This window comes from Lissotriton vulgaris, chromosome 10 (genome assembly GCF_964263255.1).
Source record: "Lissotriton vulgaris chromosome 10, aLisVul1.2, whole genome shotgun sequence".
In the NCBI taxonomy this organism is placed as follows: Eukaryota; Metazoa; Chordata; class Amphibia; order Caudata; family Salamandridae; genus Lissotriton; species Lissotriton vulgaris.
The window spans coordinates 412,624,789-412,651,998 of record NC_141698.1 but is presented as its reverse complement, the minus strand read 5'-3'; positions in this window follow the sequence as shown (position 1 = coordinate 412,651,998).

The following is a 27,210-nucleotide window of genomic DNA, read 5'->3' as shown; positions in this document are numbered from 1 at the left end:
TGTTCTCGTGAAGTAATGCTGTGTCGCTTTCTGCACGTCCCTCCGAATTGCCGGGATCTTTAGGTATCCCGGGTATATCGGGTACATTCTCCTTCGAGACTTTTCCTGGCAGGATAGAGTTAGGGTCATTGGGGAGTGATCTGATATTCCCCTTGGTTGAATGCTTATATATTATCAATAGTTAGCGCTCCATTACTGAGCGCCAGGAAATAGTCAATTCGTGATAGACTATTATGCGTCGCAGAGTAATAAGTGTACTGTTGCAAGGTGGGGTGCACGCGCCTCCATACGTCTGTCGGCCCCAGTGCCTCTAGGAACCCGCTGAACTTAGAAGGCCCAGGTGCGCCGGACCGGACAGGGAATCTGTCTACTGATTCGTTCGCCGTTGCGTTGAAATCACCACCTATGATAAGGTCCCCCGCTGGTAGATCTAAGAGGAATTTCCCCAGTGCAGGCAGAGCGATTGAGTGGAGCACTGGAGGTATGTAAACTGATACTATATTCAGCGGTCTGCTTTCCCACTGTCCCTGAACGGCCGCGAAGCGACCCTGGTCATCCGCGTAGGTGTGCATGACTATGAAGGGGAATGCCTTTCGTACTAGGATGCCTGTCCCCCTTTAGCCCGATGTGTATTCAGAGTGTACTACCATTTTGTAACCTCGTCTATCTAGTGCCTGATTCGCGCTACCTGTAAGATGTGTCTCCTGCAATAGGACCAATGCCGGGCCTAGTCGCTTTATGGCCTGTATCACCAGTCCCCTCTTAATTTTGTCGCCTAAATCTCGCACGTTCCACGTCAATATCTGCAGGGGCGCTACTGGTGTCTCCCGTGTCTCACCTCCAAGAGTGTCAGGGTGTGGGTCATGTGCCATGCAAGAAACGGTCATGGTTGTGAGGTTGTCTCCAGAGTAGTAGCGTGTATTGCCCATCCCTCGGTAATGCCGCCAGTGTGTCTTTTCCATTGTGTCCCGCCTCAATGTACAAAGTCAACAGAACTAAAACTGGTCCCCCCCCCTACCCCCCACCTCCCTGCCTCCCTGCCTAACGGACCTTCAACTGCCCGCCCCCCAAACTTAGCAGAGCGCTTAACCCTTTTGAAACCCATAGTACTTGCTTGCTGGGGTAAAGGTCCCATATAGGCTGCGTCCCCTCTTACCCTCCCCAGCCTGCCCAAAGCCAGTGTCCAACGACAGCTTGATCTCCATTTTCTATACCAACCGGCATTTCTGCAGTAGCTTTGTTTCCACGAGCCCAATTAGTGTTCATTGTCCATTGATCTCGCTCCCAGCGAGCGGTCCGGTGTTTCATGTCTTGACGCTTGGGAACCTGTGTGGTCTTCTTGCTGTTGGTTCCGATGATTCCTGTTTGTACGGCGATGTGCTCCAGTCTGTCTCCAACCCTCCAACCAGTCATGCGCTGCTTCCGGTGTGTCAAAAAACCATGTCTTATTGTCCGCCACCACTCTCAATCTCGCCTGGAACAACATGGAATACGCCAGTTCCCTCGCTCGCAGTGCTTTCTTGACTTCCATGAAGCACTTCCGTCGACGTGATACTTCAGCTGTGTAGTCTGGGAAGAAGGCTATCGCAGAGTTGTGCACCCGAATTGGTGGGAAGACTCTGGCAGCTTGGAGGATCGCGTCCCTGTCTCTAAAGTTAAATAGCCTGTCTAGGACCGGTCTTGGGGCCGCTCCCGGTTTTGGCTTGCCGCCTGGGACTCTGTGCGCTCTTTCCAACGAGAAGACGTGAGACAATCCCTTAGGCTGTAGTCTGGTCTTGATTAAGTCTTCCACGTACAAATCCAACGCTGGCGACCCTTCAGATTCCGGAATACCTAAAATTCTGACGTTATTTCTTCTGGAGCGTCCTTCTTGGTCGTCCAGCTTCTCTTTAAGCAGTCTACTTTCAGTTTCAATGCGTGCCAATGCCGTTTGTAATTCTGAGACATTTTCTACAAGTGATTTCGTGACTATCTCGACCTCCTTAATCCGCTCCGTCATTTTATGAAAGTCCGCTCACAGCAGGGCGACATCTGTAGAGATTGTTCCCACCATGGTCTGTACCTGCGTTAGAGCTTTCATTACGTCTTCAAGTGTAACTTTCCTGGATCCGTCGCCCTCTGGTGTTTTCCCCGTAGGCGTCCGACCCTCCGCCGTCGATGGGTTGCTCTTCTCATAGACATATTCATCCAGCCTCGCCTGTGCTGATTGCGTTTTCGGCCCCCTGCCCGCCATGATGTCTCCTCTTATGTGGCAGTGTACTTGTGGCAAAAAAGCAAGGGAAAAAGGGTACTCCCTAAAATTATGTTAGGTCTAGAGGAGGGAGTGGCAAACCAGCAGCAAACAATTATATACATGAGCAAAAACATTACTTCAAAATTACATACATGATGCTGCAAGAAACATGAATACATACACTTAGAATTAGTATTGATATTTTATTTCTTTCAATTATTTTCTATCATTTTCAAAACAGTTTAATTTTATCTCATTTTTTGTGATTATTTTATCAAAATTACAATACAGTGACATGGTAACATATGTACAAATCATTTAAATGCAAGAATAAATAATTTCTGAACTTAACCCCTACAATACACAAATACAGTTATGTTCACTCATACCAAAATTCATACATACTCTCTCTATCATTCTAGTGGTGCTAACATACCTAACACAATACACAACAGTGAGAAAAAATGAAAAACAAGTAAAAATGTCCTCTAGTGGACTCCTCAAGATGTCGTTGAGACCAATTATTTTTAGATCATTCTTTTTTTGTGTAAACGTTCTTGGTCTTTTTTGATCCTTTTATTTGTTTCTCCAAAGTCTGAATTAGTTTGTGCGTGAGGGTCTCTGGTGCGTACGGCCTACGTACGTTTCGGTGATATAGTTATTTCACTTCACCTTCTTCAGGGCCAACAAAAGACTGGACAACAAACAGGTACATTCATACTCTTAAAACCAAGGGGTTCTCTTTGTCTGTAATGGGAACATATGTACCATAGTTAGTTTCTGAGCATCTCTGAAACAGCGCTTAGTCCGACAATTTTAATAAATTTTAATAAATGTTAACGTGCTTATTGCTCTCCTGTGCCGTAGTCTAAAAAGTAGTCGGGTGGGGAAGTGCAATGTGAAGCTAGATACCTTAATACCCAGAGTCATACAAAGGCCTGTAAGAGAATACATAGAATGATGTGCTTCCCAAAGTGTAAGGACAGTAGGCAGAAAGAAGGCGGAAAGAAGATTTAGGACCTTATATGCTTGCTGACATGTGTATACATGCAAGACATGCATGGTGGTATAGTATGAGCTGTCTGATAGTAAGTAAGGTCAAGTTATAGCTACCTTTGTCTATGTTGAAGCTTTAGAAGAAATAGTATCACTGGGCGCTGTTGTTATGATCCTATTAGCAAAAGTGCAATCCTGCAATTAAAAGCACGTAGGAACCTAATTAGTTATTTTGCCTGTATGTCTTATATATTAGAATATGTTCTATATATGGTTGGGTATATACCTAGGAAATAGGAGTTCCTCGGTATAGGGTCAGTTTTTGGTATATGACTGTAGTGCTTTCTCTGGCTCCATACAGGTACGTACTATTGACTGTAGGACCTGTAATTAAAAGAATTTGACAGAGTATCAAAATCTATCTTGTGTGCCTCATAGTCATCCTTTACTATCTTTTCCTCAATTCTTAAGGCAACGCAAGGCTTGACAGATTCGAAGCTGACCTGCCAGAGGGTATATGGTATGGGATTAGAGATGTAAATGCTCTGAGCTGTGGCTGTTATAAATGACAGGCAGTATTTTTATTATCTCTCTCCTGGTGTTGCAGCAGCGCTATATAAATCCCGCATGTAGTAAGCGTGTATGCGTGTGTCCACGCTGTGCATCTAGAAAGTCCTTTATGGTAAGCTATGATTTGAAAGGGGGACAGAGGTCAGATATCAAGCTAACATGTGGCTGACTCTGTACGTGTTACATTTCCGTCATCTATCTATCTTTTATGCCTCCTAGTCATCCTATACTCTTCTTTAGCTCAATTCATAAGGCAACGTGAAACGTGACAGACTAGAAGCTAACCTCAGGGAGGGTATGAGGAATGGGGTTGGCAATATAAATGCTCTGAACCATGCTTTAAAAGGGGGCAAAGATCAGACGCGAGGCTGACATATAGCTGAAACTATACGTTTTACATTTCAGACAAGATAAAATATTCTGATGGAAACAGGGCTATCTATGTGTTTTACATTTCAGACAAGATAAAATATTCTAATGGAAACAGGGCTGTCTATGAAAAAACGCTAACAATGAAGAAACGCGAATGTGACGCCCAACCATCTAAGTCATTTATGATAGTGCCGCGGTCGAAAATGGTCTTGCTATTACTGAAATGGGGTGTCCTACTCTGCGCTGGGCGGTGCTGCGTGCTAGTAGGGTCCGTGCTTTCTGGGCATTGTAAGCAGACAGGCAAAGCTGCGAGGGTACTTGTGGCAAGCCAATCAGTGAGGATGGGCTATTCTCAGGGCCCTGCTGGATGTGGCGTTTGGCCTGCGGCCTTGTAGTAGGTCGGTCGTGGGGCCCTGAGTGATGAGTCCCTTGTATGTTACTGCGGGAGGGGCACACACTATCTCCAGCAGTTCAGGTCAACATCCACCACAATGTCTGGTCCTCCGATTAGCGAGGGTCCTTGCTGAACGTGTTCCCAGTCTGCAACCCCTTGGGCTCCGCCGTGAAACGGGGGTCCAGTGCACGATATGAAGTCTTCAATAGTTTCTGGGTCTGGTCAGCGCTATCTCGCCATTGCTCTCTCTCCTAGTCAATATCCCTCGACGCCATTGGTGTGCCGCCTCACCTCTTATGAGCCCGGTTTTAACGTTCCTGTGCCACTATAACGACACAATCTCGGCATGCCTGTCTCCTGTTGGCGCTACTGACAGCCACGCTCTCCTCTGCACTCTGCCAGGCCCCCAAAGTGTAGTAAATGGGGGGGAGGGGGTGCTTTGTGATCTACCCCCCTCCGCACTAGTGCTGGCGAAAGTTCGTGTTAAGGGTAGTGCCCCGCGAGGCGCTGTTGTACCTGCGTCAGCGCCGCCTGTTAATTTGCGTCCCAGACTACTTCTTGCTTCTCAGTGAGGGTCCGATGCGTCTCCCAGGGGGTCCGCTCCGAGGCTGGACACTCTTATCTTTGTACGGCGATGTGGGCTTTTACAACCCTCCGGGTACTTGGACTGCAGGGCGGGCTTCCTGTCCGCCGCACCCGCCCCACTCACACTTCCGCTCGGGCTCCCACGGTACCGTGGGCCGGTGCTTGTAGCACGCTGGAGGCTGCCGGATGGCCGCTTCAGGTTCCGCCGGTTCACAGCCGAATTTATGACCGGAGTTTAACCGATCGATGCTACCTGGTCCTGGGCTTCGAGTACAGCCCTCAGAGTCTATTTGTGTGCCGGATTAATGCTCGGATCAGTGAAAGGGTCGCTTAGTCCACGGAGCCTTCTCGCTACACAGCCATCTTGTTCAGCTGCTGGCCACGCCCCCCCGAAATTGAAATTTTTACTCATTTTTGTACAGTCCTAAACATGAAAAACGATGACCCTGGACCTTACAAACTTTCTCCAGATGGTCGTGATGGGGATTTTTTAATGTTTAATCTTTTGACTGTAAATGACTGTTGGATGTGAATTATCACTTTTGGAACTAAAATAAACGTGTTTAGAGGTATTTTCCTGACAGAAATCAGTCAAAATAGAAGCTTCTGAGTAGGAGGAAAAGCCTGTGAAAATGGCAATTTTGGTCACCGTGAGGCTTTAAAAAGTTTTAATCAACATGAGGCCAGATCCAAGTGACATTTCTGAATTCAAGGAAATTTTATTGATTTTACTTACAACACAAAATACATAAAAGAACGGGTGAAATATTGTGTGTTCATCACATCATTCATGTAACCAATACTGGAAGACAATAAGTGGTGGAACGGACAGAATATTACAGTCGGTTAAATGCAAAGGGACACAAGAAATTGATTCAGCGACCAGGCACGCAGAAGGCCTTAATTACCGAGTATTTTCATGAGATAGCATGTACACTGGATGAACTTGGCAGGACCGTGTCAGGTCCATATGCTGAGTTGTACTTTCCTCTGTAATGTTTCGCTGGGGTACAAACTGAATGAGATCGGTCTTCATGCACAGCCTATTATCCATGAATTTGCTGATAGACCAAATTCTAGCAAGGGTCGAATTCCGAACAGTACAAGGCCCGCAGAATAAGGTTAGAAAAAAGAGAAGTAAAGCAGAGAGTGAAGAGGTACAGAAGGAGGAGAAATAGAGAGGAGAGAGGCTAGAGCTCGGTGCCAAAGAACTAGAGGTAGTGTATTAAAGTCAAATCAAAAAGGGGGAAGCCTTCAGTTAGTTCCAGCGGGAGGTCTCCAAAGGCAGTGGGGAGTGTGGGGTGATATGGAGTGTGATCATTTGGTCTAGCGGCTCAAGGGGGTTTAAAAACCTTAGGGTAAGCGTCAAGCGCCTTCCATAGTTTCCTGTGTCTGGGATTCCAGGGTAACGTATTTAAGACAATATTATCTGCTCCTCTTAAAAAAATTAACCATTCTTGCCATTTCTTGAATGTGATTTTTCCAAAGCTCTTCCAATTACAAAGGACTATTTTACATGCAAGTATTAACATTAAGTCAAGCAGAAAACGTTCATCCTCCCCTGTCAAATCAGGGTTCAAAAAGCCAGCTAAAATATAAGATAGTTCTTTAACCGGGCGGATGTTAAAAGTCAGTGAAATGTATTTGAAAATTTGATCCCAAAACTTTTCTAGCATTGGGCATAACAGAAGCATGTGAGATAAATCACCTGTGTGGGCATTGCAATTCCAGCAGAGTAGGGATTGGATTATATTTAATCTAAATAGACTTTCGGGGGTCCAGTATGACCTGTTTATGATCATAAATTTTGTTTGTGAGAGAGTAGGGGAGATTTTGTGTTTGAAGGGCATTGTGTGTATTTGCTTCCAGTCTATTATAATTATTATAATTGTTTTGCTGTTTGGTTCTGCTTCCCACTTTGCCACATTATTCAAGTGTTGTTTGCATGGCTCTCGTATCAGAAGTTTGTAAATCCTTGATACTGTGTGACCTGTTCCTAGTAATTGGGTGAGTTTTGAGGGGAGTGAAGGGGGGTTAAAATTAGAGGTAAGTTTCGAGATCTGGACTTTCAATTTCAGGAAGCCATAAAAATCTAACTCGGTTAAACCCTTATCTTTTTTAAGTGTGGAAAATGGAATAGGTCCAGTCTCGTTGTATAGGTCTTTAAAGAAGTTGATCCCTTTGTATGACCAATCTTTCCAGAATACAGTTTCTTTATTTATTTTTATCGCAGGGTTGTTCCAGATCGCCTGTAAATTTGAGGCACCCATTTTTTGTTGTGAGGACAGTCTCCAGACGTTTTAGGGCTTTTTTGTATTTGCTATGATGTATTTAGAGTGTTCCATTTTATTTGTCTGCATAGTCATAATAGCTTGGAGGGGAATTCCTTTAGTGAGCTCTAATTCCACATCTATCCATTGTGGTTTGTAGTTAGGGTTATCTGTGAACCATGCCGCTCCCTGTTTGCAGAGGAATGCTATTTGATAATTTCTGAAATTAGGAAGGCCAACTCCTCCCATGTTCTTCCAGAGCCTTAATTTACTTGTGGAGATCGTCACTTTTCTCCCTTGCCATAGGAAGTTACTAATAGGCTTATCCACCTTATTTAAAAAGTTATCCAATAGCCTCATAGGGAGCATACTAACAAGATAGTTTATGAGAGGAGCGATCATCATTTTAACCGTTTTGACTCTTCCCCACTGCAATAAGAATTTTGGAGACCACCCTTCTAGAAGATTTGTGATTTTTTATGAGGATGGATTTGTTAACATCTAGAGTGGAGATGAGGTCGTTTGTGAATTCCAGTCCTAGATACTTTATTGGTCCAGGTTGCCAAGACAGTCCAGACTCGCCCAAGATTTCCCTGGAGCCACGTAGATTGAGTAATTTAACTTCGATCTTATCCCTATTGAAGGTATACCCTGAAACCTCCGCATAAGCTTGGATCGACTTCATGAGGGTCGGTATGGTGTTTGCTGCATCCTTGGTCACAACTAGAATGTTGCTGCGTATGCTGCAACCTTGAATGTGTTCTTCCGAAATTTATGCCTTGGTTCTCCTGATTGGCTCATAGATGTTGGAGGAGAGGTTCAATCGCTAGTAAGAATATGGAGGGCGATAATGGGCAGCCTTGCCTGGTGCCCTGTTTTAACAGGAAAAATTCTGAAAGTGTATCTCCTATTCTCACTCGAGCTCTTGGTTCATGGTATGGTGCCATGATCATCTTGATCATGTTCTCTCCTTGATTATATTTCCTAAGTGACACCTCTAGGAATGTCCAGTCGACTTTATCAAACGCTTTTTGAGCGTCAAGCGTTATTGGGACTGTCGGAGAGTTTAGTAATTTCGCTTTCTCTATTGCATGGCAAAATATTCTGGTATTATCACTGAACAACCTGTTTTTTAGAAATCCTGTTTGAGAGAGATGGATGAGTTTAGTTATATATTTTTGTATTCTGGAAGATAAAATCATCGCATATAATTTGCAATCAAGATTTATTAGCTAAATTGGTCTATAGTATTTTGTCAATGAGTCATCTTTCCCTTCTTTTGGGTTGACTGTGATTATAGTTTACGATGGTGTGCCAGTTATTTGGCCAGAGGTTGCAAACTGTTGGTACAGGAGTAGTAGGGGTTCACAAATGTGTTCCTCGAAGGACTTATAAAAGGATGCATTTACCCGTCGGGACCTGGGGCCTTACCAGTTTTTAATTTTTTTAATGGCCAGTTTCAGTTCATCCATCATGATTAATTCATTAACGGAGTCCCTCTCATGGTCACTTCGTGAGTTCAATGCTGCCTTTTCTAAGTATTCTTGTGTTTTATGTGATTTTATTTCAGTATTGGGACTATATAACTTTTCGTAAAACTTTTTTAAAGTGTGAATTTTAAATAAGAAGCCAGAGATTTCCCGGCGTTGTTTGCTTCACACAGACGAAGATTTTTCTGTTTGTTTACTCAGATACCCGCTCTCGTGTTAACAATTTTGTTATATTCGTATTTTTTATTCTGGATTTCTGTTTGAGTCCCAGGATCGTTAGTACTGATGTGTGTTTATTCCAGTCTTAAAATGTCTTCCTCTAGCTTTTGTAATTTCGACTTGGCCTCCTTATTGATCTTAGCTCTAAGTTTTAGAATTACTCCTCTCACAGTCGCTTTTAGGGACTCCCATCTGGAAATATGCGAGGTGTCATTCACTTTGTTGTCAACCAGAAAGTTAAAAATTGAATATTCAATACGGTTTTTGTGATCCAGTGACACTAGGACCTCAGCATTAAATCTCCAGAGAGATTCTTTGGTATGTGAGGATGTGTCAGTAAGCGTCAATGTAATACAGGAGTGGTCGGAGACCACTCTCGGTTCAATGGTTGATTGGTCGACCCTGCTTATATCATTCCCTGAAACCAAAAAGAAATCTATCCGTGAATATGAGTTATGGGGAAATGAGTAAAATGTGTAGTCCCTCTCTGTGGGGATTTGCAACCTCCAAGCATCTAGCATATTGAATCTTTTGCATAAGTGTATCAGTGCCTTGTGTGATTTATTAACTTTAAATTTACAGGAGGAGTTCCTATCCAGACAAGGGTCCAAAGGTAAGTTAAAATCTCCCACGATGATGGAGGGAGTAGAGTCCGGGATCGTGAGAATTTTATTTTCTAGGTCTTCCCAGAATAAGCTGTCGTCGTTAGTCGGGGCATAGATGTTGGTTACAAAGAGGACTGAGTTTTCTCTCTGTATTTTAGCGGTAATCCACCTCCCTTGCTTCTTGTCTGTTGAGTATGAAATTAATTCTAACCTAGATCTCTTTGTTATCATAGTTATTACTCCATTCTTCTTCCCTACTGCGCCTGAACAAAGAACTTCTATATAGAGGCTGCCTTTCAAAGAGTCCGCTAATTTATTATCCAACTTTGTCTCCTGTAGGAGAATTATGTCAGCTCTCTGATTGTCAATGTAGTCCATAATGTTTCCTCCTTTTTACTGGGTGATTCAAGCCCTTAACATTTAGAGAGACAATTTTAATCTGCTTAAGTAGTGAGTTCGTTTTTGTGTCTGTTGTGTTGTTATTGTGGATCGTAGAAGATCAACTCCGTGAGTAATGTGTGTATGTGATCCTTTTATAAAATATTTTGTAAGGCATAATATTTTCATTGTACTTTGGCTACCGAACAGAAGAAAGAATAAGGAAAAAAGAGAGAAAGGGAGAAAAGGACAGGTGAAAAAAGAGACGAAAGGAAAGAAGCAACGAAAAATAACATCAGGAGGGACATTTCTTATAAAAGTGTCTAAGTCTGGCTTTACACAAAGTCTAAAATCCTAAAGCCAGACTTTAGACAATGTTTAAGTCAGGCTTTAGACTGTAAACTTTAAAGCCTCACTGTGACCAAAATTACCATTTTCACAGGCTTTTCCTCCTACTCAGAAGCTTCTATTTTGACTGATTTTGGGCAGGAAAATGACGCTAAACACACTTATTTTAGTTCCAAAAGTAATAATTCACAGCCAACAGTCACTTACAATCAAAAAACTAAACATTAATAAAATCACCATAACGGACCATCTGGAGAAAGTTCGTAAGGTCCAGGGTCATTGTTTTTCATCAGAAGATGCATTTTTAGGACTGTACAAAAAATTATTAAAAATGTCAATTTGATTGTGCCTCATGTTTAATAACCACCTCTTAAAGCCTCACTGTGACTATAATTGCCACTGAGTTTTACAGAATTTTCCTCCTACTCAGAAGCTTCTATTTTGCCCAATTTCAGGCAGGAAATCTACTCTAAACACACTTATTTTAGTTCCATAAGTTATCATTTACATCCAACAGCGAGGAAACCAGCAGGTCTACTGCAACCTTGGCCCCTTCCATCCCAAACCTGGCAGTCCGTTGTCCATTGACATCATTGTGGATTTACTCAAAGACCAGGGGTGCACTACTTTACTAGTGGAAGTCAACTGATTGACCAAAATTAGTCATTGCATCCCCACCCGAGGGATCTCTAATGCTCCACAGTTAGATTCTCTGTTTCTGCAACACATAGTCCGCTCATACGGACTCCCCACCACCTTCATTTCTGACCATGGGGTGCATATGGTATCACACTTTTGGTGGGTATTTTGCAGCCTGCTGGGTATCTCAGTAAACTTTTTCACCACTTGTCTCCCACATAAGAAATGGCCAAACTGAGCAAGCCAACCAATTCCAACCAATTCACTGAACAGTTTGGGCGTTGATTAATTGCTGAACAGGAAAAATGGGTAGATCTAACAATGTACACTCGGCCACAGGAATTTCTCCCTTTTTACCTGTTGAACACTTTTCATTCCCACTTTCTACCAGTTGAAAACCCTGCTCCATCACGATCTACTTCGTTCCACATTAGCCACTGCGCATGCACACTTAGCCCAAGCCCAAGTGCATATAAACGCTTTGCGGATGACAAGCGATACTCCACCTCAAAGTGCACTATGGGTTGGAAGGTCTGGCTCTCTACATGCAATATGCCACTTAAAGGTCCTCACAAATTACTGCCACATTTCTTCGTCCCTTTCCCCATCACTAAAGTATATGGCCAACCCACCAACCGCCTCTCTTTGCCTGACACTATAAAGATCCACCCCACATTTCATGTCTCCTTACTGAAACCTGTCTACCCGGCCACAGATTTCATGGCATCTCCAGCCCCAATCATGGTTCAAGGTTAGCTGGAGCATGAAGTAAGCTCCATCATGGATGCCAGGAGTGTGCACAGGGAATGTTTTACCTCATTGACTGAAAGGGGTACGGCCCACATGAACGCACGTGGGAGCCGGTTGGGAACATCCATGCCCCTCAGTGTTTTGTTTGTTTCATAGAGATAGAGAGTATAGAAAAACAACAATATCTCAACTGGTATTATTGATAGAACTAATTACCAAGTATATACACAACATTACAGTAAAAGAAAATAGGGAGACTCATAATCTGATTTAAATGTGCTCAAGGCATCATATATTTGAATGAGTACAAGAACTTAGTTGAGTAGTAGAAAACATTGGTTTTGAAGACAATTGGGAACACTTGTATCAGCACTGTAAGCAATTATTGCATAGGCAGCCCGAAGACTTTGTGCACGCAAGTGCTCGTGACACTCAAAGGTGAACGGCGCAGGTGACAAGTGAAAAAAACAGTGATGGTGGAAAGTGACTAATATATACAAAAGGACTTAAGTTCACAGAGGATTATTTACATAGATTTGTCATATATTTCAGACATTTTTAGTGAACCATAGTAAAAAAGGTGCCGGAAGTCGCACTGGTATGTCGGCGGCATTTCGATCCTAGTGACTTGGGATCATGATCAGGACCAGGTTAGCAGTTGAAGGTACTGTACAGTGGAGGGAAAAGGGGAAAATGAGATAGGGGGAAGGGGAGGAGCGAGGAGACAGCAGGGTAGTGAGGGATGCGAGCGGTGAGGCACACCTGAAGAAGGTGGGAGTGTGATAGAGGAGAAACAGATCGGGCAGCCAGGGTTGTCCCACCGGGAGGGAAGATATTCAATGAGAAGAGGTCCTGCGGAGAACGGGGGGAGAGAAAATGAAGCTATGGATAATGTGGGCCAGGAAGGGAGTGCAGCTGCCAGAGGATGTATCCGGAGGTGTACTTACCAATGGTGAAGTACGTCAGATAAGAGTTGGTATGATTTGTGGCTAGGCAGGTGGGTTCCTGCTATCGCACTGTGCAGGGTTGGGCTGATCCAATCAGTGGAAGAATAGAGATCCGGTACCGTAGGAAACCAGAAAGGGGACTGCCTGGAAATCAAAGGACTGCATTGGTCCAGGTAGATCATGCAATGGGGGCTGGACGTGGTGCCGAGAGATGTGGTGCAAACTTACCGAAGAATTAATCAGAAGGCGTGAGCCTGGGGTCAGTGTGATCGTCAACAGGGTTTGAGCCCCGATTTGCTGTAGGCTGGCTGGAAGAGCAGGTGGAGAAAAGCAGCCAGATTTGTCCACCCTGAAGGATAGGAAATAGCCAGGGGTGAGAGATGTGGAACCCGGAGGGGGACCGGGAACTGGAGGAGCAGACGGGCTGGTATGGCAGTGAAATGACTTACCGCAGTGAAGTAGAAACAGCCAGGCCGTGTGAAAGGCTAGGGAGTTGGTCTGTAGGTCGTGGGTCGGGTCGCCGATCTGCAGGGAGCCGTCATGCTCGTGATCGCCTACGTATGAATCCAGAAGGCGGGGTCCAAGCCGGATGCTATGTAAGAATGGAGGGTGTGACAAACAGCATGTCATTGTCACCATCTTTTACATAGTTGAACTGTTTTTTCTCCGCCAGGATGACCTGTCAGGGAGGTGTTGTGACACCATGTAATAATCTGTTGCTGGAGATCTGCAAGATGTACATAAATCTTGTGGTCATGAAGATATAACCCATCTTTGATAGTGTGTTTGGTTCTTTTATCCAATCAAAAGGAGATAAATTAGAATAGGCAGTCAAAAAGGGAGTGCTTTGATCTTCCACTTCTCCTACTCCAATGATTTCATGACAAGGAATGAGAGGATGATTCTCATCTAATTGTATTTTATTTTCCGATCCCAATCTAGACAAAGCGTCTGCTTTCCCATGTTGGGGCCCAGGGCGATATATAATGACAAAATCGAATTCACTAAAAAATAGAACCCATCTCATTTGTCGGGGAGTTAATGCCTTGGCAGACCTAAAAAACTGCAGGTTCCGGTGATCAGTGTGTATATAGTAATAGTGTGAGGGGATCCCAATAGATAATTTGGCCATTCTTGAAAGGCGAGCTTTATTGCCGGTAGTTCCCTTTCTCCGATGGTGTAGTTTTGCGGAAAGAAGTGTCTTGGAAAAGTACGCCACAGGATGTAAACAACCTGTGGCTGGATTACGCTGAGATAAAACTCCCCCCACCGCATATTGCGAGGCATCTGCCTCTACGAAGTATGGCTGAGTGTTATCGGCATGCCTAACAATGGGGGCGATAGTGATTTTTTTCTTGAGTGGAGAAAAGGCCTGTTCAGCTTCAGCGGACCAAACAAACGTAACTCCCTTGCGAAGCAGACGTGTAATAGGAGCGATCTGATCTGAAAAGTGATCAATAAAACGTCTATAAAAATTAGCAAATCCAATGAAAGATTGCACCTCTTTTACATTCTTAAGACTAGGCCTCTTGACCAATGCATCAATCTTCTTTGGGTCCATATGCATGCCCTCTGGTGATATAACGAAGCCCAAGAACTCCACTCTGTGAGTGTGGAAGGTGCTTTTGTCTAGTTTGGCAAATAATTTGTTTTCTTCCAATTTTTGCAGGATCTTTTGTACATGTTCTACGGGTTCTTGTTCAGTATTGGAGTATATTAGAATATCGTCAATGTAGACAATTACGAATAAATCTAAATACTCCCTTAGGATCATTGCAGAGACCGAATGGCATGACGCAGTATTCGTACAATACAAATTTAGTTCTGAATGCCGTCTTCCATTCGTCTCCTTCCTTGACTCTTATAAGATGGTACGCCCCTCGAAGATCTAATTTTGTAAATATCTTAGCCCCACGCACTTGATCTAGAAATACGGAGATGAGCGGAAGGCGATATTTGTTTTTTATGGTCACTTTATTTACGGCGCGGTAGTCAACGCAAGCCCTTAAGCCACCTTCACGTTTAGGAATGAAGATGGAAGAGGACACAGGAGAGGTGGAATGCCTTATGAACCCCTTACTCAACATCTCATCAATATATCTCTGTAGATACTCCATCTCCAGCTCCGTTAATGCATATACTCGATTCACAGGTAACTCAGCTCCAGGAATTAAATCGATGCGGCAATCATAGCTCCTGTGAGGAGGTAAAGGAAAAGCCTTTTCTTCATCGAACACTTCTCTGTAGTCATTATAAATGAGAGGAAGGTTATCCACTAACCCTTCCATGGCACAACATAAGGGAGTTTCCCATTCTTGGGCTTCTATGTAGCAATGCAACATGCAATATGGGGATTTCAGGGAAACCTTGCGAGTGTTCCAGTCAATATGAGGGTTATGCACTTGTAGCCAAGGCAGGCCCAGTATTGCCGCAAAATTAGGGGTATCTATTAGATCAAACATTATCTCTTCAGAGTGTCCATTACTGCAAACCATAGTTAATACCGGTGTATGATACATTATTAAACCAGAAGACAACTCTGTACCGTCCACCGCTCTAACAGGTTCTGGCTTAGCCTTGGGTAAGAAGGAGATTCTGAGATCTTGAGCAAGGTGAATGTCTAAGAAATTACTTGTGGCCCTGGAATCTAACAGAATGGATAAGGCTTTTTGACATTGAACGGAGACAATGAGAGTTATGGCGAATGTATAATGCCTCGCCACCAGAACCGTTATATTGCCTATTTCAGGAGAGACCTTGAAAGCATGGCAAATTGAAGAAACGGTCTCCTCTTTCCTCAAGTTCTCTAGTTTCCCGCCAAAGGTACGTAATCTTGACACATAACTACTGTCTTGGTGGGTATAGAACTCTTAGCAGGATATCCACGGGTGTAATGTCCTCCTTTGCCACAATATAGGCAGAGATTATTCTTTCTACGATTTTCTTTTTCTTCTGGTGTCAAAGGGGATCTCATGCCTCCTATTTGCATTGGTTCACTAGTGTCTTTAGTGTCTTTGGAATCCTTCTTATCCCCTCTAACTACAAGGAAGCGAGCCATGTTTCCAAGAGATTTTTCACCTTTTCTCTCCATTAATCTGTTTTTTAATTTTACTACTAGATCTATAAAAGTAGGACAGTCTTCAGGAGGGTCAACGATTTGTGAGAGAAGATCGTTTAAGCCATCATATTCAGTTCCGATAAAACAAGGATGTCCTCTTCTCTTCGGGCCAGTGATGTAATGAAGGAGATCTCTGTTCCCTTGTTTGAGGCTCAACAATTCACTATCACTAGCCTGCACATAAGTGTGCCTGGCAAATAAACTTTTCAGCTTGTCTTAGAACAAGGCATAGTCATATAAAAGGGGGTCATTACTTTCAATTAATGGAACGGCCCAATGAGCCCCGTTACCCCCTATGTACGAGATTTAAAAAACCACCTTGGCAGCATCATCAGGAAAAGCAGATGCTTTACACAAAAAAGTGTAATTGACATTGATTTATAAATACGCAAAACTTTGCACTATCTCCATAAAACCTCTCATGTACTGCTAAAGGGACCGGATTCTGTGTATGTACTGACACCTGAATAGCCTGAGGATTAACTGAGCTTGAAGCAGAAGTTTCTGTCGAGGAAGAGGGAACTGTGAATCGGGCTGGTTGTATGTAAGTGCGTTTGTTCCTTTGTGAGGCTTCTCTTGCAGGATCACTAGATGCATGTTGAACTCGTTCTAATTGTGTATGTAATTGCTGATTTTCTGCTCCCTACTTCCCGTTGAAGATCTATGAGAGCCGCTGCCAATTCTTCTACAGTAGGGCTCTGAAGAGAACCCTCCATTAAGGCGCTAGCCCCTACGGTATTCATAGTTTCTCGGGTGGAATTAATATGTGGGCTTGGCTTTCTGTTGCTGATACCACTAACCTGTGGTAGGTTTCTAGGCTCAATCCACAGGACCAATGAGAATTTCCCCACTCTCCTAAAGTCAGTTCATGGGCGAGAAGAAGAGGAACTCTCACACCCCCAAATGTGGTGATTAGAAGACAGGACGTATTGCCTCAATCCCCCAGTGGAACGTCTCTGAATGACCAGCAAGCAAGAGAGAGTAACCTACAGGAAACACAATAAAAGACAAGATTAGGAGATAAACCTCCCTTCCCCAGGCAACAATGCAAAGCATACAGTAATATCATGCAAGCCCTATGAAAACCCACAAGCTCTTACCAGTTGGACATCTCCTGGTGCCAAAATGAAATTCTGAATGAGCAGCAGTGCAGAAACAGGACTCAGTAGCTATCCGGCTTCGAGAGCTAATAATAATTCACCTTATATAAATGGTTTAGACTATAGGTGAATATAAAGGTTTGGTTCCTTATGCCAAATTAAACAAACTTAGGAATTATGGCAAGGAACGTGATAAATAAAACAAGCATTTGCAATGCAATAGGTCTCGCATTAGGAAAGTTTGAGCTATTGGTATTGTAAATGACATTTTTTTTATTTATGTGTTGGTTTTGAAAATAGCGAAATTAATAGCTTTGTCATTTACAATGCCAATAGCTATAAATTTCGCAAATGTGACACCTATAGCATTTGTAATGCAACATGTTTTGTATTTACGTGACTTAGATGTATTGATATTACAAATAACAATGGCTTTTATTTTTTAAAATAAGTAATACTTAAATAAAAGTTATTGTAATTTATAATGGCAATAGCTTAAACTTTTGTAAATAACTTTTGTGAAGATTATGTTCAGTGTATTTTATTGTGACGAAAATCTAAGAACAGAAGTGAAATATTAACATCTTTTTGCGACATTTGTAATAAAGCTTGAAACATTGAAAGAACATATTTGAACCAGCTGTTGAATGGTTGCACAGATTGATGCTGTGGTGGCGACGAGTGATGCTGTGGCGTTCGGTGATGCTGTGGTAGCGCATAGTGATGTTGTGGTGCCCCTGAGTGATGCTGTGTTGGTGCTGAGTGATGCTGTGGTGATGCAATAGATAGATAGAGTGAGTGCGATAGATAGATAGAGTGAGGGCAATAGATAGATAGAGGGAGGGCGATAGATAGATAGAATGATGGCGATAGAGTGATGGCGATAGACAGATAGAGAGAGTGAGGGCGATAGAGTGAGGGCGATAGATAGATAGATAGACAGAGTGAGGGCGATAGACAGATAGAGAGAGTGAGGGCGATAGAGTGAGGGCAATAGATAGAGTGAGGGCGATAGAGTGAGGGTGATAGACAGAGTGAGGGTGATAGATAGATAGAGTGAGGGCGATAGACAGATAGAGTGAGGGCGATAGATAGAGTAATTATGTGGCGTGTAATTATGTGGCACTGAGTGGGATTTGGAGTGTATGTTGCGTTGAGCGCAGTGTAAAGGTGTAGCATATAATTATGTGGCACTAGTGGAATTTGGAGTGTATGTTGCATTGAGTGCAGTGTAATTATGTGGCATGTAATTATGTGGCACTGAGTGGTATTTAGAGTGTATGTTGCATTGAGCGCAGTGTAATTATGTAGCATATAATAATGGCTGAAGACGGCTGGAATGCCAGAAACCGGGCCTCGGAAGCTTGTTTCCGGTCCAGGGAAGACATGGCTTGGCAGTTCGGGCTGGACTGTTCCCATGAGGCACAGGGTCAGACTGATTTGCATATAGCCATGTCTGAACTGGGGTGGCAGAGTGGGCTGAAGAACAGTGATGGATTAAACCCAGATCTTTTGACTGGGTGTGAGTGTTTGATTGATTCGGATGCTCCGTCCATCACCACCCCCTTTTGTACCGCATATAATAATGTGGCACTGACTGAAATTGTGTGAGTGTATGTTGTATTCAGTAGAGTGTAATTGTGTGGCGTGTAATTATGTGGCACTGAGTGGTATTGGTTGGTGTGTATGTTGCATTGAGTGCAGTGTAATTATGTAGCATATAATTATGTGGCACTGAGTGGTATTGTGTGGAGTGTGTGTTGCATTCAGTAGAGTGTAATTATGTGGCATGTAATTATGTGGCACTGAGCGGTATTTGGAGTGCATGTTACATTGAGTGCAGTGTAATTATGTGGCACTGAGTGGTATTTGGAGTGTATGTTGCATTGAGTGCAGTGTAATTATGTGGTGTGTAAGTATGTGGCACTGAGTGGTTTTGGTGCGTATGTTGCATTGAGTGCAGTGTAATAATGTGGCGTGTAACTATGTGGAACTGAGTGGTATTTGGAGTGTATGTTGCATTGAGTAGAGTATAATTATGTTGTGTGTAATTATGTGGCACTGAGTGGTATTATGAGGAGTGTATGTTGTATTCAGTAGAGTTTAATTGTGTGGCTTGTAATTATGTGGCACTGAGTGGTATTTTGTGGAGTGTGTTGCATTCAGTCAAGTGTAATTATGTGGTGTGTAATTATGTGGCACTGAGTGGTATTTGGAGGGTATGTTGCATTGAGTGCAGTGTAATAATGTGGAGTGTAACTATGTGGAACTGCGTGGTATTTGGATTGTATGTTGCATTGAGTAGAGTGTAATTATGTTGCATGTAATTATGTGGCACTGAGTGGTATTATGCGGAATGTATGTTGTATTCAGTGGAGTTTAATTGTGTGGCTTGTAATTATGTGGCTCTGAGTGGTATTGTGTGGAGTGTGTTGCATTCAGTCGAGTGTAATTATGTGGTGTGTAATTATGTGGCACTGAGTGGTATTTGGAGTGTATGTTGCATTGAGTGCAGTGTAATTATGTGGCGTGTAATTATGTAGCACTGAGTGGTATTTGGAGTGTATGTTGCATTGAGTGCAGTGTAATTATGTGGTGTGTAATTATGTGGCACTGAGTGGTATTTGGATTGTATGTTGCATTGAGTGCAGTGTAATTATGTGGCATGTAATTATGTGGCGTGTAATTATGTGGCACAGAGTGGTATTTGGAGTGCATGTTGCATTGAGTGCACTGTAATTATGTGGCGTGTAATTATGTGGCATTGAGTGGTATTTGGAGTGTATGTTGCGTTGAGTGCAGTGTAATTATGTAGCATATAATTATGTGGCACTGAGTGGTATTGTGTGGAGTGTATGTTGCATTGGGTGCAGTGTGATTATGTGGCATGTAACTATGTGGCACTGAGTGGTATTTGGAGAGTATGTTGCATTGAGTGCAGTGTAATTATGTAGCATATCATTATGTGGCACTGAGTGGTATTGTGTGGAGTGTTTGAGGTATTCAGTAGAGTGTAATTGTGTGGCGTGTAATTATGTGGCACTGAGTGGTATTGTTTGGAGTGTATGTTGCATTGAGTGTAGTGTAAATATGTAACATATTTATGTGGCACTGAGTGGTATTGTGTGGTGTGTGTCTTACATTCATTAGAGTGTAATTATGTGGCACTGAGTGGTTTTTGAAGTGTATGTTGCATTCAGTGCAGTGTAATTATGTGGCATGTAATTATGTGGCACTGAGTGGTATTGTGTGGAGTGTGTTGCATTCAGTAGAGTGTAATTATGTGGTGTGTAATTATGTGGCACTGAGTGGTATTTGAAGAGTATGTTGCATTGAGTGCAGTGTAATTATGTAGCATATAATTATGTGGCACTGAGTGGTATTGTGTTTTGCTATGCTATGCTTTGTTATGCTATGCTATGTTTTGTTATGCTATGCAATGTTTTGTTGTGTTTTATTATGCTATGCTTTGTTTTGTTATGCTATGTTTTGTTATGCTATGTTTTGTTATGCTATGCTATGTTATGCTATGCTAAGCTTTGTTTTGTTATGCTATCCTATGTTCTGTTTTGTTAAGCTATGCTATGTTTTGTTGTGTTTTGCTATGTTTTGTTATGCTATGTGTTGTTGTGTTTTGTTATGCTATGTTTTGTTATGTTATGTTATGTTATGCTATGCTATGATTTGTTTTGCTATCCTATGCTTTGTTTTTAATGCTATGCTATGTTTAGTTTTGGTATCCTATGCTTTGTTTTGTTATGCTATGCTATGTTTTGTTATGCTACGTTTTGTTGTGTTTTGCTATGCTATGCTTTGTTATGCTATGCTATGTTTTGTTATGCTATGCAATGTTTTGTTGTGGTTTATTTTTTTTCAAAAAAATGTTTTTCCAGGGACTCTCCAGCCGCAAGACACAATTGCCTCTGTATCATTAAGAAACCAGAAAATAGTTTCATAACCACCAGAAAGGCAGGCCTGATGTCTCAGCGAGATAGAGCCCCGCACGATCTATCTCCATTCGAGCCCGTTATCGGCTGATTGTCCAGTAGCATTATGGCATGGGGTGCCTCCCATTGGACATGGATTCTTAGGCTTAATCATCGGACCCGGAGAAAAAAAAAATCCTGGGTACTCTAGCTGTTCCGTCTCCACTCAATTAAGAAGTTCCAGAATCTCACAGTACGGTGACTACAGGTTCTAGCTAAATCTACTTTCGATGTTGCATAGAGTGATGACAACCAGTCCGCATGAGTCGGCGAATTGATGTTAACCCAATTTTTGCATATTTGTCTTCTTGCTAGTAGAATAGCGTAGTATAGAAATTCTCTTTCTTATCCCTTGATGTTGTCATTTAGCCCAAAAATGGTTAAAGACCATGTAAGAGGGATAGAGATTCTGAGAATTGATTTAAGTGATATCTTGATTTCTTGCCAGTATGTAGTGATGTTCGGACACTCCCAAAACATGTGTAGGTCTGAGGCTGCTGGGAGAAGGCATTTGCTACAACACTTCCCTGGTTGGAACTTAGAAAGCTTTTTAGGGGAATAATACGCTCGATGTAGTGTAAATAATTGGTTGCGCCTCAACCACGCAGGTTTTATAATTTTATACAGAAGGCTAAAGATTCTATCCATATCTCCTCTGCCTGGAGTTCTCCCTCTCTTCCCCATAGTTTTACCGGAAGGTTAAATTCGCCCTCTCCTTCTTCCATAATGTTCCAATAGTAAGAGGCAACCTTTTTACCTCCATAGGGTTTCGCAACTAGGTTTTTTTCTAGAGAACTGTATCCTCCAATTTTGACCTTTTTCTTTATTTGAGTTCGCAGCCAACTGGACAGTTGTATATAGATGAACCAGGATAGTGGTGAGGTTACCCTATCTGAGAATGTTTCCCATTCCATTAAGGATCCTCCTGCCGCTAACTCTCCCCATTGTTTTATTCCTGCTTCCAATAACACGGTTTTAATCGTCTCAGTATGTTGCGATGAGAACCCTGGAAAATCCCAGATCGGTGTGTAATTGGAAAAGTATGCTATCCCAACCTTAGATTTAATTTGAGTCCATTCTTTTAGGGAGCAATTTAATGTCTTTAGCCTAACTTTTTTGAAAAATCTCTGATGTCCAAACTTAAATAGGAATCCATACAATGGAAGATCGAAGCCCTATAACATTGCTTTGAACATACGGCCATATGAATTATCTAGCTGGATCTTTAATAGCATCCTGGAGTGGGTCAGATGAAAAGCCCAAGCATAGTATTCCAGGTCTGGCAGGGTGAGACCTCCGTTTTCTCTCCTCCTTCTTAACTTCTTCCATGCCAGCCTGGTTGATTTATAGCTCCAAATAAATGAATTGATGTTTTGTTGACATTTAGAAAGTTGCTTGGGATTGAATATTAATGGAATTGTATTAAAGATAAATGTGTATTTGGGGAGGATGACCATTTTCACTAAGCTAGTTCTCCCATAGATGGTGAGAGGGAGAAAAGACCAAGATTTCATCAATGCCTTGGATTCACGGAAAATCAGATCCAGATTAGTCTGGGTCAAAAGGTTTAAGTCTTTTGTGATTTTAATCCCCAGATAGCGGATTGAAGGTTTCACCGGAAGCTGAAGATTTGTGATGTTCCAAGCCATTATGTCTGTTTTTCCGGCATTTATTGCATAGCCTAAAAATTTTCCAAATTCCTCAGCCCTTTTTATGACCGTGGGAAATGCCTGGCCCGGGTCCGTTGTATAAATGAGAATGTCATCGGCATATAATCCGACTTTCTTCTCCCAACCAGAAAAAGAAAAAGGCAGAATATTGATGTCCTCTCTTATAATCTGAACAAATGGTTCCACATAAATGTTAAATAAAAGAGGAGAGAGAGGACACCCCTGTCTTGTCCCTCTGCTAATTTCGAAGGAGTTTGTGCGTGTGCCATTAATTAACAGGCTGGCTCTCGGGTTTTTATACAATAAACCTACCGCTCTACAAAATTTAGGGCCAAGATGAAACTTTTCCATGACTGCAATTAGATAGGACCAATTGACCCTATCGAATGCTTTTGTTGCATCGAGTGTCATGATGGCGAGAGGCAAGGCAAAGGTTGAGGCAATATCTATCGCTCCGACTAGATCGTAAGTTAAGTCAGCCAGTTGTCGGCCTCTGATAAACCCCTTTTGATCTTGATGGATAATCGTTCCAATCTCGCTTCCCAAACGTGCAGCCAAAATTGTGGAAAAGATCTTACAGTCGTTGTTGAGAAGCGAGATTGGACGATATGATCCACAATCTGCTGGATCCTTACCTGTTTTTAAGATTAAGGCAATATTTGCCTCTCCCCAGGAAGTAGGTGGTGTCTCCCCCCTGATTAATATATTATTAAAGAGATTTGTTAGAATCGGGGTGACAGTTGAATTTAGCACTCGGTATAGTTCACCCGGAATACCATCCGGTCCTGCAGCCTTTCCCTGTTTCAATTGTTTAATGACTCTTTCGACTTCCGCCTCAGTTATCTCAGTAAGCGCCTAGACACCTAAGGGTAGTAGTGCGCTATAAAAATTGTTATAACATAACATAACATTTATCTAGGTTATCACTCTGTTGCCTGGTCAGCTTTGGAAAGTTCACCTTTCTCAGCCACTCAGTTCTTTCCTCAATGTTAACGTTAATCTCATCTGTATATATGTTTTGGAAAAAAATACTGAAGGCTTCTCCTATTTCGAGATCTGTGTTCCTATTGTCCATTTCACCTTCTAGCCTCACTTCTCTTATATTGTTCCTAGTCTGGTCCGCTTTTATTTTCCAAGCCAGTAGCTTCCCTGCCGACTCACCATATTCAAAGTGGGAAAGCTTACTGGCCTGCCATCGTTTGTTCAACCTCTCCTGCAGTAACGTATCTAATTTATCTCTTAACTCCTTTTTCTTTTCTAGATTTACCGAGGGCCCTTGGTCTACAGACTCTAAGAGGGCCAGATCTTGCTCTATTGTTGATAACTCCTCTCTGTATTTCTTTTTTCTGAAAGAAGCACGATTAGTAATACAGCCCCTTATATATGCTTTCCATGTCTCCCACACACTAACCAGGGAGGCAGAGTCTATATTCCACTCCAGAAAAGAGGCGGTTTCAGTTATAAGATGTTCTCTTTCCTCTTCCTCCAATAAAATGGAGCGGTCAAAAGACCATGAAGCGTAAGTGGGTTGCTGGTCCAACGTTATCGAGAAGAGAATAGCTGAGTGGTCAGAAATATGCTGAGGTAGATATGTTAAGTTCTTTATAGAGTCTTTTATGGAGAAGCTGAATAGAGCATAATCAATACGCGATTTGTGTTTATATTTGTAATTGTGAAAGGAGACACCCAAGGTTTTCCCGGCTCTTTGTCTCCACAGGTCTTCCAATCCCAAATTGGACATACAATACAGAAGTGTATCTCTCATTTTATTGTGTAATACCGCTCTAGAACTAGGGGATTTGTCCAATTTCAGATCCAGCACTAGATTGAAATCCCCCATCCATATTATTGGGTCTGTAATGGTGATCAGGTGATTTTGTAATGTATTTAAATAAGAAGGATCATCCTGATTGGGACCATAGTATCCCACCAGGGTGAATCGCTTACGTCGAGCTGAACGTTGGCTATCAGCCATCTGCCGCTCGGATCTGTCCTCCAATCCGCAATTTGAGCCCTAGCTCCCTTTTTAAAAATGATAGCTATTCCACGAATATTGGCATTGTGATCTGTGCTTATGAATTTGTCAACCCATTTCAATTTTTTCATTATATATCTGTGATCTCTTGTTTATTCAGATGTGTCTCCTGGATTGTTATGACCTGCGCGGGCGAGTCTCTAAGATACTGCATGATTTTATGTCTCCTTCCTCGTGCACGCAGGCCATTTACGTTCCAGGACAGAAATTTAATATCCCCCATTTATCTTTATCATCCCTATAGCCCGCTTTTCCCGTTGTATTTTTTCTACTATTATCTGTCTATTGTATTTTGTTTCAACCAGTCGCTTTATAGAACACTCCCTGGAATCTGCAATTTTTAGAAATTTGGCATTTGTGTTGTTGTGTTTTATTATGCTATGCTTTGTTTTGCTATGCTATTTTCTGTTATGCTATGTTTTGTTATGCTATGTTATGCTATGTTTTGTTATGCTATGCTAAGCTTTGTTTTGTTATGCTATGCTATGTTGTGTTTTGTTATGCTATGCTATGTTTTGTTGTGTTTTGTTATGCTAAGTTATGTTATGTTTTGATATGCTTTGTTATGCTATGTTTTGTTATGTATGCTGTGTTTTGTTGTACTATGCTTTGTGTTTGGCTATGTTTTGTTATGCAATGCTTTTTTTGTTATGCTATGTTTTATCTTATGATATGTTTCCTCGTGTACTGTTATGCTATGTTTTGTTTTGCTATGCTTTGTTATGTTTTGTTATGCTATGTTTTGTTGTGTTTTGTTATGCTATGCTATGCTTTGTTGTGGTTTGCTATTCTATTTCTTGTTTTGTTATGCTAGGCTTTGTTTTGCTATCCTATGCTTTGTTTTGTTATGCTGTGCTATATTTTGCTATGCTATGCTAGGTTTTGTTATGCTATGCTGGTAAGGGTGTGTGAGGGAGAGTGAGGGTTAGGGGGTGTGAGGGTGAGGGTGTGTGAGGGTGAGTGAGGGTGGGTGAGGGTATGAGGGTGCGGGTGTGAGGGTGAGGCAGTGTGAAGGTGAGGGGTGTGAGGGTGAGTGGGTGCGTGAGGGGGTGTGAAGGTGTGTGAGGGTGGGTGAGGGTGAGTGAGGGGGTGTGAGGGTGAGTGAGGGGGTGTGAGGGTGTGTGAGGGTGAGGGGTGAGGGTGAGGGGGGTGAGGGTGAAGGGGGGTGAGGGTGAAGGGGTGTGAGGGTGAAGGGGTGTGAGGGTGAGGGTGTGAGGGTGGCTGAGGGTGAGGGGTGAGGGTAAGGGTGTGTGAGGGTGAGGAGGGTGAGGGGGTGTGAGGTGAGAGGGTGTGTGAGGATGAGGGGGTGAGGGTGAGTGAGGGTGTGAGGGTGAGGGGATGTGAGGGTGGCTGAGGGTGTGAGGGTGGGTGAGGGTGAGTGAAGGTGTGTGAGGGTGAGAGGATGTGAGGGTATGTGATGGTGAGGGTGGGTGAGGGTGAGGGTTGTGAGGGTGAGGCGTGTGAGGGTGAGGGGGTGTGAGGGTGAGGGTGAGTGGGTGTGTGAGGGGGTGTGAGGGGGTGAGGGTGAGGGGGTGAGGGTTAGGGGGTGTGAGGGTGAGGGTGACTGAGGGGGGGTGAGGGGATGAGGGTAAGGGTGTGTGAGGGTGTGTGAGGGTGAGGGGGTGTGAGGGTGAAGGTGTGAGGGTGAGTGAGGGTGAGAGGGTTGTGAGGGGGTGAGGGTGTGAGGGTGAGTGAGGGTATGAGGATGAGGGGGTAAGGATGAGTGAGGGTGTGAGGGTCAGGGGGTGTGAGGGTGGGTGAGGGTGTGAGGGAGGGTGAGGGTGTGTGAGGGTGAGAGGATGTGAGGGTGTGTGATGGTGAGGAAGTGTGAGGGTGAGGGTGACTGAGGGTGTGTGAGAGTAAGGGTGTGTGAAGGTGAGTGGATGCGTGAGGGGGTGTGAAGGTGTGTGAGGGTGGGTGAGGGGGGTTAGGGTGAGGGTGAGTGAGGGGGTGTGAGGGTGAGTGGGGGTGTGAGGGTGAGGGGTTGAGGGGGGGTGAGGGGGGTGAGGGTGTGAGGGTGAGAGGGAGAGCAGCAGAGAGAGAGCGGGAGATGCAGAGACAGAGGACAGACGACAGGGAGGCGAACAGGGGGAGGAGAGCAGAGACAGAGATAGACCAGAAAGATAGAGTGAGAATTTTGCAGAAAGAGAACAATTTCAACGTAACGGGATGCTTTAGCACAGAGAAATATTTTGTATTTTTTCAATCTATAGATTTAACATAATTCTATATACCGATATATTTAGTATATGAAAAGCAGAATAGATTCTGGTGTAGTCACTGACATGGTCTGCATAATTAATCCGGAGCTGGAGAGAAATAGAAGACTACAAGAAGGAAGGGCGCAATGGCACTATAAGTGTGATTATGCCAGCAACATTAGCACATTCCTCAAAGTTGTGAAAAAGTGGTAGTCTCGATTTGTTCTGTTTAGGGCTCTGGGAAACGTTCGCTGTAATCTTGAAGGATGTGTATAGAATCCGTGAAAGAACGAGACACGGCCTG